The sequence below is a fragment of the Eptesicus fuscus genome, chromosome 9 (genome assembly GCF_027574615.1).
Source record: "Eptesicus fuscus isolate TK198812 chromosome 9, DD_ASM_mEF_20220401, whole genome shotgun sequence".
In the NCBI taxonomy this organism is placed as follows: Eukaryota; Metazoa; Chordata; class Mammalia; order Chiroptera; family Vespertilionidae; genus Eptesicus; species Eptesicus fuscus.
In genome coordinates this window covers 73,120,507-73,135,118 of record NC_072481.1, presented here as the reverse complement: position 1 = coordinate 73,135,118, position 14,612 = coordinate 73,120,507, and the positions used below count along the sequence as shown (strand labels likewise).

The 14,612-nt window shown below is 39.3% G+C and overlaps 1 non-coding gene across 1 annotated transcript; it reads right to left on the bottom strand.

Moving 5' to 3' along the window:
* Positions 1-7,824: 7,824 nt before the first annotated feature.
* LOC114233225 (U6 spliceosomal RNA) lies at positions 7,825-7,927 on the bottom strand. The gene has a single exon (XR_003619367.1). It is a non-coding gene; the product is annotated as a U6 spliceosomal RNA (small nuclear RNA).
* Positions 7,928-14,612: the final 6,685 nt, after the last annotated feature.

The following is a 14,612-nucleotide window of genomic DNA, read 5'->3' as shown; positions in this document are numbered from 1 at the left end:
TATTTTAAACTTGGAGATCTTGCTAGGATCTTTCCTCTTATAGCTCACCTCCTTTTACCACCACTTCCTTTATGAGATCAGGGTTTATGTTGAATGAAAACAAGCACGAAAGGGAGTTTTCAGAATGGATTGGAAAATTTCCAGTTTATATGGTGCATTGTATTTTCATTTCCTAGTTATATTCTTAAGATGCTTACATTTAAACATTTTATAGCTTCCTCTTTTAAAGCCTTCTCTCTCTTTTAGTGGTTAAGTACCTTCAAGCCAAGATCTTACATTAAAGTAGAATCTAATTAGACCTTTCAATTCAGACAGGCTGCTGAACTCTTTTAGTTCCATTATAGAAATGTACAGTAAAATCCTTTTTCCTCTCTGTGGTGAAAATAGCAGTTATCTTCAAGGAAAAAGAAAAAGATGTCCCACCTCAATTTAAGCACAAGGCACAGGCAGGTGACCTGCTGCCTTTTTGTCCTTCTACACAAGAAGGAAGGTGGTTTTCAAATTTTGAGGCAGAAACAGGCAGCGGAGATGTGAAGAGGGTGTCGTTGCTGCTTTCAAACCCTTAAATACACCACATCTAAAATACCTTCACATTAAAAGCATGAAGATTACAGTAACTACTTCAATAAGCAAGTAGTTTAAAGGTAATTTCTGGCACCATGTATATATTCAGAGTGAAAATGAATTAAGAAAGACAGTATGTAGTTTCAGAAAAAGGAAAGCATAAAATTCTAAATATTCTTGCCACTATGTATCCTTGAAAGTAGTCATTTAAAAAAAAATAGCTATTAACTAGGATTCATATTGCTTCCTAGCCTATACGTGGCATTGAGTGAGCTTTGAGAAGAGGATAGATAGACCATTATAACAGAAATAGTTACTGCCAATATCAGATGAAGCATGTCAAGCTTGCAGCCAGGAACTGGAAAGAATTGAGGATGCAAAGACCGGGTTGGGGGGAGAAGACAATTTCAATACCGTTACATCAGAATGGCTTACATCACTTCTGAATGAAAGAAAGTTGAAGATGATGCTCATAAAGATGACATGGTGACTCAGTGGTTGAGCGTGGACCTATGAACCAGGAGGTCACTGTTCCATTCCCGGTCAGGGCATATGCCAGGGTTGCTGGCTGGATCCCCAGAATGGGGTGTGCAGGAGAAAGCCGATCAAAGATTCTCTCTCATCATCAATGTTTCTATCTCTTTCTCCCTCTTCTTTCCTCTCTGAAATCAAAAAAAAACATTAAAAAAATGCCATGGTGGATCATGAAGAGTAGATATGATGTCCTCCAACAATCAGACAGCACCAGAGCAACCATAAAGATCCTGCACCTTATCCTGTGACACTGGGCATTATTTAGAAAAGAAAAAATACAAAAGGTCAGATTCTGGCCTGGCCCACGTGGCTCAGTGGTTGAGCATTGACCTATGAAGCAGGAGATCACAGTTTGATTCCAGGTCAGGGCATATGCCTGGGTTGCAGGCTTGATCCCCAGTGTCGGGTGTGCAGGAGGCAGCAGATCAATGATTCCCTCTCATCATTAATGTTTCTCTCTTTCTCTCTCCCTCTCCCTTCCTCTATTAAATCAATAAAAAATATATTTTAAAAAAGCTCAGATTCTGTCTTTTCTCAAGGTGAGTAATGTAGGGTGTTCATAGACTAGAGGTCTCCTACTGCAGTTTGCTCCATCACTGTGTTGGGCAGTGACATTCTTGGAGAGTACTGACAAATTATGTTTTTCTTTATCATATACTTGAAGGCAAGAATATCCAGCTTTTACAAGTTGTTCATAATTGTTTCAAAGCTGTGGTGTACTTTAAAAGGTCAGAGCTATCACTCTCATGATCTAAGAGAGATATTTATAAATTTCTTAGAATCAAGTTGCTTCCAGTGCTTGATGAACACTCTTGGAATACTAGTTATATACCTTTGGATTAAAAGCCCTTGTTTTGGCAAGTTACATTCATATTTTCTCATCTTTCTTGAAATGAGAGGTGGAAGTGAGGCGATCAGGAGTGGTGGAGCGTGGATTGAATAGGCAAAGTAAAAGCCCAATCAGGAGGGTTCCATGAATTCTCTAGTAATCACTCACCCCCCCTCCCCAGCCCTCCTCTCGTGGTTTACAAACTTTTGTTTAGCCAGATATTTTATTAAAAATAAATATTATTGGAAACTTACCATATAGAACAGGTGAATAAGAAATTCATTTGGGTGAGGTGGAATGGGGTGTTTGGAGGTGTGGTGGGGAGCTGAGGTAAGAAGATGCTTCTCAAGATCTGGAGGCAATTAGGAGCATATTTGAAAACCACCTCCATCCAGTTCCACCCTAGCAATTCACTTCCACCTTCCCACTCCATGCTGGAAATGAGCAACTACCACTGGTTCCACACATACCTTGCTATAGCATATCCTGTGGAACAAGACATAGTAACAAGATACCACATATGTCCCAAAGTATTTTGTTATGATACCTAAACATGTGGAAATCCTAAAACAAGATATTTCAAACAGCAATATACCAATGGAGATAATTATATATGCCCAATGCTTATAGCCAACTTCTCTCCTGGAGCTCTGGAACCTATAATTACACATGATTTGAACTTTGTGAATATTTGGTTGAGGAAAGACAGACAAAAAATAAGAGTTCCGAGAACACAATGGTCATTTCCAGTGTCTGAAGTGGGTAAAAAGGCCAGCAATTTTTTAAGTTGTTATGATGCAATAGAAAGAACACAGGGTTTAGTAAAAACAAACAACAACAACAAAAAATAAACACACAAAAAAAGCCCACCTTGGTTCAAGTCCTGATGTTCACACATAATGGCTGAGTGATTATGTACAAGTCATTTTTTTCACTCTGAATTTTGGAGTTGTTATTCTCAAAATGAAAACAAGAATTGTACTGCCCTTCTAGCTCTGTTTCAAGGATGGGGAGATGGCATAATAAGGGTATAGTATTCTAGGCATTTCTGAGGACTTCGCATCCTTTGTATCTCACAGAGTATAATACTGACAAAGATGGTCTCTATTTAGTGTTACCTACTAACCTGCAGACCTGGTGTGGCAAGAGTATAAACGTGGTTTAAAATTCACTTAATCCAAAAATCCAACTATTGCTTACTAAATTTTTCAATTTGGAAAGATTTTCATGACATCAAACATTTTATATGAGTTCATTAGTATTATTTAGTTATTAATATTATTGTAATGATATGTCAATCTCTGACAAATTTCAACCACTAAATCTAATTATGTTTTTCAAATTGTGTTTCCTACTATCACTATCATGATCGTTATCAATTCAGCAGAATTAATGCTATTTGCACCTGCTCACTTTCCCCTACGGCACTATATATCATGGTTTCTAATATTTTGGAGAAAAAGAATTAGGCCATGTACAAGTGATGACAAATGCTAATAATTGTGGATATAACATTTTTTACATTCATCCACTTTATTTTCTTAAACTCAGCCTAAAGGCAGTATTTCCATGTACATAGCACCAAGTAGGTAAATAGTGCTATTGGAGATGCAAGCAGGATAGGGAGATAAAACAAACAGCACGCAAGCCCGCATGTTCTCCTTGCTGTATCACAGAAGTGTCTTATTTCTAAGGTAAATGTTTCCGGATGTATGATTAAGCTGCTGGCTTGAAAGACCACCAGTGGAAGACCCTACTTAGCATGCAGTCTATAGAAAATTAGAAAAGGTATGGTTGCTTTTATGTTTGTTTTTGTTTCTGTTGTCACGGTTGTTTCTCCTTCACAGTTACAAATGACATTATAAGACACTTTAAGAATAGAAAGAGGTATATAGATGAATATAAACTAAAAGGGACATGCAGTTTTTAGGAGCAAGAATTTAAACATAATTTTTTGTCATCTGGCTGTAATTAAAGCACTGCAAAGCCTGATTTATTTAGCAACTTATTTGGTAATAACCAAAACTTAGAAGAATGTCAATATACAAGGAGAAAATACTAGAAAGACAATGCTCAGGTGTACATAAAATTATTTTTAAATGTATTACACATTTTTATAAGGTCAGTATTAAAAAATACTTATATTCTTTCAGACACCAGGATTTATTTCTTTAAAAACATTCATGTACTTCTTGAAAAACATTATTAATGCGTTTCTCCAAGTACCAACTTTGCCACTTCATCTATGAAAACACCCATGTATATTTCAGCATAATCTGGGCAAGTTTGGTTTCTTTATCCTTTTAATTTAGGAAATTGGTTATTTACCTAGAAAGCTGAGACTTAAATATGCCACATGAGGGTCATGGTTCAGTAGGAAGAGATAGTGAAAATGAGAGGAAACAGGATGAGTGGTAAAATTATAACCACATTGTGGTTAATGTCAATAGGGATATTTGGCATTTTTCTTTCTATTTTCCAATTTGCACATGCACATTCATTTTTCTTTCCTTTTAGGTTTGGATTGGAAAACCAGCTCTAAAGAAGATGATTATATATTCCCAGCGTTTATCCTAAAAATTACTGTAATGGAATCAGTTAGAATACTATTAGTAGAGAAATACATGATCTACACTGTAAGAGGACTCTCTTCCTCATCCTTCTACTACTCTCCTACTATTCTCATTCCTCTCTCCCTTTCCAGCCGTACCAGCCTCCTTTCTGCTACTCATACATTCCTGTTATGTGTCATTTTAAAGCTTTTGCATTGATTCCTTCCTCTTCCTGCATATTTCTGTCTCAAAAAATGTGCAGACTTAAATCTTTAACTTTCTAACCTCATCAAGTCTTTCTAAATGTCACTTTTTAATGATGACTAAACTGTACACCCCATTTAAAATTGCAACCTCCACCCCAAAGACCATGCTTCCAGGCAATTCTAAACATCCTTCACATTGTTCACTTTTTTTCATATAGCATTTCTAACTTTCTGACCTATTATATAATGTACATATAATGTGTTGTGTTTATTGTTGATTCTCTGGTTCCCTCAACTAGGATGAAAGGTTGATGAAGAAATGATTCTAGCTTCTACCTTAAGAAACGAGAAAAAAAATAAAACAAATTAAGTAAAAAGTAAGTAGAAAATGGAATAATAAACATCAGAGCAGACATCAATGTTATAGAAAAGAGAAAAAAATAAAAAAGTAATGACAGTGAAAAAGCTATTTCTTTGAGAAAACCAATAGACCTCTAGTAAAACAGATTAAGAAAAAAGAGAATAGACAGATTACAGGTCTCAGGAATGAAAGAGGATAATAAATTAATATTATGGACATCTTTATGCCTATGAGTTTGGCATCTTAAATGAAATAGACACATTTTATAAAATAATTAAACTACAATGAAAGAAGTAGATAACATAAGTAGCCCTACATCTTTTAAAGAAATTTAATTTGTATTTAAAATTCTTTCCACAAAGAAATTTTCAATTCAGGTGGCTTTCCAAGTAACCGAACATTTGAAGTAAGAAATACTAGCATTACACACAAAGTCTGAAAAACGTAAGATGTTATTTTCCCCAACTAATGCTATGATGCTTGCATTACCCTGTGACAAAAATATTATATAAATACATTATTTAAAAAGTAATATACAGACTAATATCCCTCATGAATATAGATGTAAAAATTGTAGGCAAATTTTAGCAAATCAAATATATAATGTGTACTAGTATATGAGAGTATTAATATACCATGTTTAAGTCATTTTATATTAGAAATGAGTCTCCACCTAATATAAGGAAATCAATCACTGTAATTCACCCTATTATCAAACTAAAAAATAAATAAATATGATAAATGAAATAGATAGAAAAATCATTTTTTAAAAACAACAACATTAATTCTGATTAAAATCACAAAAACTCACAGCACACTAGGGATGGAAAGTAATATCCCCAATATGATTAAAAAATATATGAAAAACCTATAGCTAACATCATATTTAATGACAAAAGACCTAATTTTCTCTCAATTATCAGGAAAAGGACAAGAATATTTGCTTTCACCACTTGATTTAACATTGTGCAAAAGATTCCAGCCATTCACCAAAGGAAGAAGAAATGAAAAAATCGGGGACAAAGGTAGGAATTTTTTTTTCTAAGTGAATATTCTTGGGGACCTGTAGAATAATAGCAAACATCCCCAAAAGAGAGAAGAGAAACAATGGGGAAGAAAAAGTTTCAAATTAATAATGGCCCTGAATTTTCAAATTTGGGGAGAGACACAGATTTACAGACTTTAAATGTCTACCAAATTTTAAATAGGACAAATAAAAAGAAAAAATACATCTAGACATATTAACCAGAAACTGATGAAACCAAGATAATAAGATGATATTAATAGTTCCCAGAAACACATAATAATAGGTCAACAATGATGTAAATAATTCAAGAGTTCTTAATTGAAACACTAGAGACCAGACATCTTTGAAAAGTGAAAGGTTTAAAAAAACAAAACAATACAAAAATCAACTGTCAATACAGAATTCTATACATAGCAAAAATATCCTTCAAAGATTCATATAAAATACATTTTCAGTTTTAAAACTAAGAGAATTTGATGCCTACAGTTCTGCACTATCCCAGCTAATAAAGAGGGAATATGCAAATTGACCATCACTCCGTCACAAAGATGACGGTGCCCATAGCCACAAGATGGCGGCTCCCAGTCCTCTCAGCCCCGCCAAAGTCCCCCAGTCCCAGGGGGGCAGCCGCTGAGAGCGGGCAGCATGAGCGACCTGGTGGAATGTTTGCTTTGTCACTGTGGCCAACAAGGGAGGGCAGTAGGGGGCCATGAGGCAGGGGAGGGCATTTGGGGGTGATCGGGCCAGCGGGGGAGGAGGGGCAGTTTGGGACAAGCAGGCCAGAAGGGGGGCAGTTGGGGGTGAGCAGGCCGGCAGGCAGAGTGGTTAGGGGTGATCGGATAGGCAGGCAGGTGAGTGGTTAGGAGCCAGTGGTCCCGGATTGCAAGAGAATGTCCAACTGCCAGTTTAGGCCCGATCTCACAGGGATATCCCCTGGTAGTCAGACATCTTCCGAGGGGTCCCAGATTGGAGAGGGTGCAGGACGGGGCTGAGGGACACCTCCCCCCATGCATGAATTTCGTGCACCGGTCCACTAGTAAGATATAACTAAGGAAGTTTTTTGGGCTGAAGCAAAATCATTTCAGATCATCACTCAGATCTGCTGGAAAGAATGCAAAGCACTGAAAATGATAAATATGCAGATAAATATAAAGTATTATTGTTTTCCTTTTAATTTAAAGATATACTTTTGTTGGGGAGCCCACGAGACTTGGTTGGGAAGTTTGTAAGGAAAACATTCTGAGAAAAGGGAAGTATGTGGAAGGCCGTCTGCCCTGTTTATCAGAATTCTGACTAAGGGGAGTGCTGAAGGTGGCGCCCCTAATTATTCTTTGACCTTTCCAAACAAGTCTGTGCATGAGCAGACTCCTTGGGTGTTTACTGGAATCCTTATGCTTAATCTTTGGGTGTCCTTGCTTAAAGGACAATAAAACCCAATATTACTTACTCTGCTGATTGTATCTAAAAGATAAACTTTATCTCAAACTTCTGCTACAATAAAAGGCTAATGAGGCAGGCAATCGAGGCTGTCTGGTTACTTTAGCCAGGAAGTACCTTAACCCTCTCACAGCAAACGTTGTGTGGGAGTAATCCATTCATCCGACACTCAGGATCTGTTAGTCAGCCCTGGCATACTGTGCCATAGTGTATTCAGATTATGCTCTAGTTTTCCAAGACAATCTTTCTGCTTCTGTACACCCACACTGCCAGGAGTAGCAGCCTGCACTTCATTTTTAAAAAAATACTTTTTTAAAAATATGGTACACTTCACAAATGTGTGTGTCATCCTTGCACAGGGGCCATGCTAATCTTCTGTGTATCACAGCAGTTTCAGTATATGTGCTGCTGAAGCAAGTCTAGTATTTTGTACTTTAAATAACTACTCTTATCTTTTTACCTAAAAAGCCTATTTGTAAATCCAGTCATTTTGGTGTTTGCTTGGAGACAATTCCCAATAAAACAAACAAACAAAAAAAACAAACAAACAAATGGCCTATTTATTCAAAGCTATGTGTATTTGTTTAAGTCTCTCTAGCCACATAATTTTCCTAGAAATGTTTCAAGACTTTTTTTATGGACCTTAAAACAAAGAACATAGGTAAAAAGGCACAGTGGTATATGTCTCTAGTATCTGGTGATTTATAATGCTGGCTGCTGTAATAAGCCTTCAAATCCCTATGCCTTAACACAATACAACTTTATTATTCAGTCACTTTGAGTCCAGTGGATTAGGATAGGGAAGAACTACCCAGTCTTTCAGGAAAGTAGGCTGATAAGGCTCTTTCATCTTCAGCCAGAGCTTCTAAAGTCTTTGCCTTCACTTCTAGAGGGAAAGTAACATGATGAAATCTGAGTTGCTCTTCCTCTAAAGTCTCCACAGAGTCACGCTTTTTTTTTTTTTTTTTTTAAGAGACTAAGGAGAAGAAGAAAAAATAGGCATGAGGTAGGTTTATTACAAAAGAAGGAAAATGCTGAGCTTTTATAAGCTGCTCTAGGTCAGAATTTCCATAATAACCCATCTCATTCATATCCTTTTTTAATACCAACAATGCTTTCTCAATCCAATTAGTCTACATAATTGAAAGTGCTCATATATATGAGGCAAGCAGATAGTTGATGGACAGTGGGAAGCCAGAATGATTAGAATGAAGGGCATAACACAAGCTAAACAATAAATGAAAGACAAATTGAGCCAAGACTAAGATATGAAGACAAATCATAAAAGTGATAAAGAAGAAAATAAAGCATGAATATATTAAATAACAGTGAGACTTCAAAGAAAGGGGGCTATTTTATGAGGGTAAAAATCAGCTAGATCTTTGAAACTTATGGTTCAGTAGGTTTTATTTTTTTGGTTTCTTTTCTAATATAAAATAATTGGCTTAGCCTTAGCTGATTTGGCTCAGTGGATAGAGAATTGGCCTGTGGACTAAAGGGTCCCAGGTTTGATTCCAGTCAAGGGCACATGCCCGGGTTGCAGGCTCAATTCCCAGGAGGGGGTGTGCAGGAGGCAGCCAATCAATGATTCTCTCTTATCACTGATGTTTCTATCTCTCTCTCCCTCTTCCTTCCTCTCTGAAATCAATTTTAAAAGCCTATATAATAAAGAGCTAATATGCTAATTAGACCGAACAGTAGAATGACCGTCTGGATGACATTCCAAAAGACCGTCCAGGCAACCTTCTGGATGGAGCCGGGGCTACGAGGGGTGAGCCCCATGCACGAATTTTGTGCATTAGGCCTCTAGTCCTATCTAATAAAAGAGTAATATGCAAATTAATGTCACTCAGTGATAAAATGGCAGCACCCATAGACACAAGATGGCGGCGCCCAGTCCTCTCAGGCCCGCCGGAGTCCCCCAGTCCCAGGGAGGGCTGCCACTGAGAGCAGACAGCATGTGCCCTGGGCTGTTGGCCTGGGAGGCACCCGCGCACCCCCGGCGCAATCCGCTCCCAGCCGCGACCCGGGCCGTGGCCTGGGAGGCGGCATGCACCCCCCCCCCCCCCCCCGCACAATCTGCTCCTAGCCTCGGCCTGGGCCTGGACTGTGAGCCTGGGAGGCGCACATGCAACCTATCTCCCCCCCACCCAGCCATCAGCTCCCATCCGCAGCCGGGGGGTGTAGGCCTGGGAGGCAGCTGCGCCCCTTAGAGCTATCCCTTCCCAGCAGCAGCCTGGGGTGTCAGCCTCCAAAAGGCCTGCGCCCCCATGGAGTGATCCCCAGGAATTACCTATAGCCTTGGAGCTTCCCTTGCCACCAGCTGAGTGATTGGAGATGGAGGTTGATATCTGGGCGATGCTGCCCAGCAAACCTCTCTCATTGGGTAGAAACTTGTGACCAGGTTAGGGAGGTAAATGAGTTTTGTTTAAAATCTTTAGAAACCACAAAGGAAATATCTGAGGTAGGGTTTCACAACGGAAGTAACCTACAACTAATTTCTGAAGGCAAACGGGGACATTGCAGTTACATTACTGGAGAGTACCCCGAGGTCCAGAGGTTGGCTCTGCAAGGGCGGTGGTGGGTGCTCCCCACCCTGGTTCCTCAGCACCTCAGGCAGGGCTTGAGCCCACCCAGGAAGGCCTTTTCCCCTACAGTTTTCACCAAGGCAGGGAGGTTTTGTAGACATGAATAAGAAGTGCCCATGCACAAGTCCTGAAGATGCCGGGGCCGGCAGAAATGACAATCAAACCGGGAAAAGAGCAAAACCAGAAACACCACCGATCCCAACATAGATCATCTTTTTCTTCAGATGACGGTGTGTTTCCCTCTTCTTCGTCTTCTGGAAGCAAGACAGATTCAAGTACTGATGATTCTACCAATGGAAAAGTTAAGAGAAAGAGAGGACAGAAAAGGAATAAAAGGAGAAAAGAAAGAAAGGACAAAAGTTGAAACATCAAGAAAAAGAAAGAGAAGGAAAAAAGGAAGAAACAACCACATGATATCACCTTTCCAAGGTCTCATGAAATTCCTGTTTAAGGAGTTTATTTTATGACACTTTTAGTTTGGGTTTACATTTTTACTGGTTTGTCAAGACCACGGCAGGTACACTGTCCAATATGTTAAAGAAAAAACCCTATCTAATAAAGAGGGAATATGCAAGGGAGGGCATTTGTGGGTGACCGGGCTGTCAGGGGAGGGCAGTTGGGGACAATCGGGCCAGCAGGGGAACAGTTAGGCGTCGATCAGGCTGACAGGGGAGTGGTTAGGTGATCAGGCTGGCAGGCAGAAGTGGTTAGGGGCAATCAGACAGGCAGGCGAGCAGTTGGGAGCCAGCAGTCCCAGATGGTGAAAGGGATGTCCACCTGCCTGTTTAGGCCCGATCCCAGGCAGGCGGACATCCCCCAAGGGGTCCCAGATTGGAGATGGTGCAGGTTGGGCTGAGGGACACCACCACCCCAGTGCATGAATTTCGTGCACCGGACCTCTAGTATATATATAATTGGCTTATTTCAACCATGTCCAGTCTTGAAACTATCTTTTTTCTTTTTTCCTTTAGGCAATGCCCTTTTGATAACTTCTGAAGTCTTCAGGAAAAGCTTAGACCTTTAAGGGCTGTGTTTATAAACCACTGACTGATACATAACCTGTGACCATCTGTGTATATATATATATATATATATATATATATATATATATATATATATATATATATATATATATAATATGCAAATAGACTGAATGGCGGAACAACCGAACAACTGGTGGCTATGACATGCGCTGACCACCAGGGGACATGCATGGAACATGGTGGGCATTGGCAGCAGGCAGCTGAGCACAGAACATGGCGGGCATTGGCCATGGCAGGATGGTGGAGGAGGTGAGCGGGGGCGCCAGACCAAGACGGGGTGCTGGTCGCTGTCATTGAGGCAAGCCTCTGGTGGTTACTGAAAATTCTTTGCTCCCACGTGCCAAGGTCCCGCCAGGCACTCTCACCCGCTGCTTGTGCCGGAGCCACCGCTTTATACCCCGTGCTGGTGCTGTCCCCAATCGCTCTGTGCCATCAGTGGGTACAAGTGGGGCCAGTGCTGGCAGCGTGTGGGAGCGGCAATGGCAGAAACGGGGTTGCCGGGACACAGGGGACTGGGGGCTGCGGCAGGAGAGGCAGGAAAGATGGGCTGAGACCCGCCCCTGTGCCCACTGCAGCCTAGAGGCCCACAGTTCCTTTCAAGGTGCACGAATTTGTGCACTGAGCCCCTAGTAATGTATATAATGCTCTTATCAGAATGCCTACTGCCACCACCATTTTATTTTTTGTAAAATCCTACTTATTTTACAGGAACCAGTTCTAAAATCACTCCCTCTTGGACCCTACCCCAAAACCCAGGTAGAATTCATCATTCATCCTCTGTGAGACCATTGTATCACATCAGTCTCACTAGTATGACAATATTACTTTGTGTTTAAACTGGTTGTCTAAGAGAATTTTAGCTTCTTTAGCAACTTTATTTTCTCAGTGATAAGCACAATGTCTGGTCTATGGCATTTGCTCTGTAAGAAGGAACTGAAATGTCTGACTTAACTGAATTAATTTGAATTAACTTGATTTGTATTTAATAGAGTAGAGTTGACTGAATGGAGAGTTTAAAAAAGAACTAGGGGAAAAAAATTTCTAAGAAGGGGTGTAAGCTCAGACCAGAATGGTGCAGAATTGCAGTGAGGTAAGTTAATGAATTTTTTGCATTCAAATGGAGATAACTTATTTTTATGTGTTTATTAATTAATTAATTAATTTATTTTTATTTTGTTAATCTGCAGCATCTATTGATTTTTAGAGAGTGGAAGGGAGGTAGAGAGAGAGAGAGAGAGAGAGAGAGAGAGAGAGAGTGAGAAACATCAATATGAGAGAGACATATTGATTGTTGCCTCCTGCACACAACCCAACGAGGGCTAGGGTTCAAACCTGCAACCCAGGTATATGTCCTTGACTGGGATTCGAACCAGCAATTCTTTGGTGTGTGGACCAATTTTCTAACCACTGAACCACATGGGCCAGGTTGGAAATAACTTTTAAATACCACAAATCTCAACTGAACCTAACTAGATTCAGCATCAATAGATTGAACTGGTGATTGGATATCGGAATGCAACTTTTATACAGTAAAAACCTTACAATGAGAACTAAAGTTGATTCTGTATATTGAGAATTAAGGATCTCAGAATGTGCTAACATTGGTGCCTTAATATTGGCCAGAATTGGAGCGTGATGAGAAATTTGTGTTATAATGGGAAAAACACATAGGAATGTGAGAAAGAAGGAATATTCCAGATCATGCATTATAGCAACAAAAATTGTGAAGAAGAAAAATAAAATTATAAGTTAAAGAACATGGTTGAATACCCACTATCATACACTCTTGTTAGACACTTTTCGCATATTATCCCATTATTTCTCTCCACAACCTGGAGATTTTATAGAGCAAGAATCTGAGACTTAAACAAAGTAGTAAACTTGTTCAGGATCATGCATCTAGCAATTCAGAGATATGTTTAATTTCAAAACACACACCCTCATGAGGATATCAAACATAAACCTGCATGCCTTGTTATCACTCCCTTATAGGGACCACTGTACCTCTTCTGCCTGGTTTCAGGCACCAAGATCTCAGCCACAGTTTTCAGGTAGCTTTAGTTATTGCAGATGAACAGTGCTTGACACATTTGGAAGTTGTTTATTAGTTTATTTGTATATCACTTGGGAACATACAATGTCATTATAAAGGATTATAGATAGCTACAGGAAACATCAGATGTGTAATAAACAGCTTCCCCATTCTCCTCAACAATATAAAATAATTTCTCACCTTTGAAAATTTAAAGCCAACTTCAAAATTACTTGAAGACATGGAAACCAAAGCAAGAAAATAATTGGATGTAAAGAAAAGAAAATAAAGACAAATGCCACAGTCTCAAATGTTCCCACCCCATCTCTGCCCTCTGTATATCTAGCAGCACAGATTAACACCCCGCCCCCAGCAAAACAACAGCAACAAAAAACAAGGAGATCAGAGTAGAGACACGAGCCAAAGGCCTGTGTGTGAGTTAGTGTTATCACCAGAAAAAGTAAACCCTCTCAAAACCTAGAGGAAAAAGCAACTGGGCAAATCAGAGCAAGAACTGCAGAGAAGGGATTTCAAAGTATAAAATATCTTAAGAAGAAGATACCAAAAAATTAAAAAACACAGCTACTACCATTGATATTCAATAATGAATATTTCAGCCATACATTAGAAAACATGTTTAAATTAGCTTAACCCCAGTTTAAGGAATACCTGAAAAATAACTGATCAATAATCTTTAAAGTATCAAGGTCATGAAAGACAAGGAGATGTTAAGGAGTTCTTACAGACTGCAGGAGACTAAAAAGAAATAACCAATCATAAGGTAAAGCCTCGATATGGTCTTGGAACAGAAGAAAAAACATTGGAAGAAATATTGGTGATATTTAAATACAGCAGTTAGGTTAGTAATAATATTGTGCAAATGTTCATTACCTGGTTTTGATCATTGTACTTTGGTTATGTTAGATGTTAGCATTAGTGGAAGCTGGTTGAGGGAAGTTGTACCATTTTTGCAATGTCTCAATTTAGTTCAAAATAAAACATTGTTGTTTTTTTATAATTGAACACACACAAAAAAACAGGTGAAAATAATGTAGTTTCCCAAACAGTGAACCTAAAAACACATGTACAAAAGCAATCAATAATGCCAGAGGGTAAAGTTCCATGTTTCACTTCCTTCCTCTCTCTCTCTCTCTCTCTCTCTGTCTCTCTCTCTCTCTCTCTCTCTCTCTCTCTCTCTCTCTCTCTCCACTTCCTTCCTCCTCCTCCCCTCTTTCACTCTCCACACCCCCATAGGCTTCTTGAGGAAACACACCCCATAGCAGGCTGTTTGTTCCATCTTGTTGTGATCTCAAAACACTTTCAAAGGCCTCATTAGAAGGATACAGGAAACAATTCTCTGATTAACATCAAGCCTGGAAGTCATTTATGTCCATTTGACAAACAATTTCTTTTCTCTGAGCCTGGTCTAACTCTGCTGC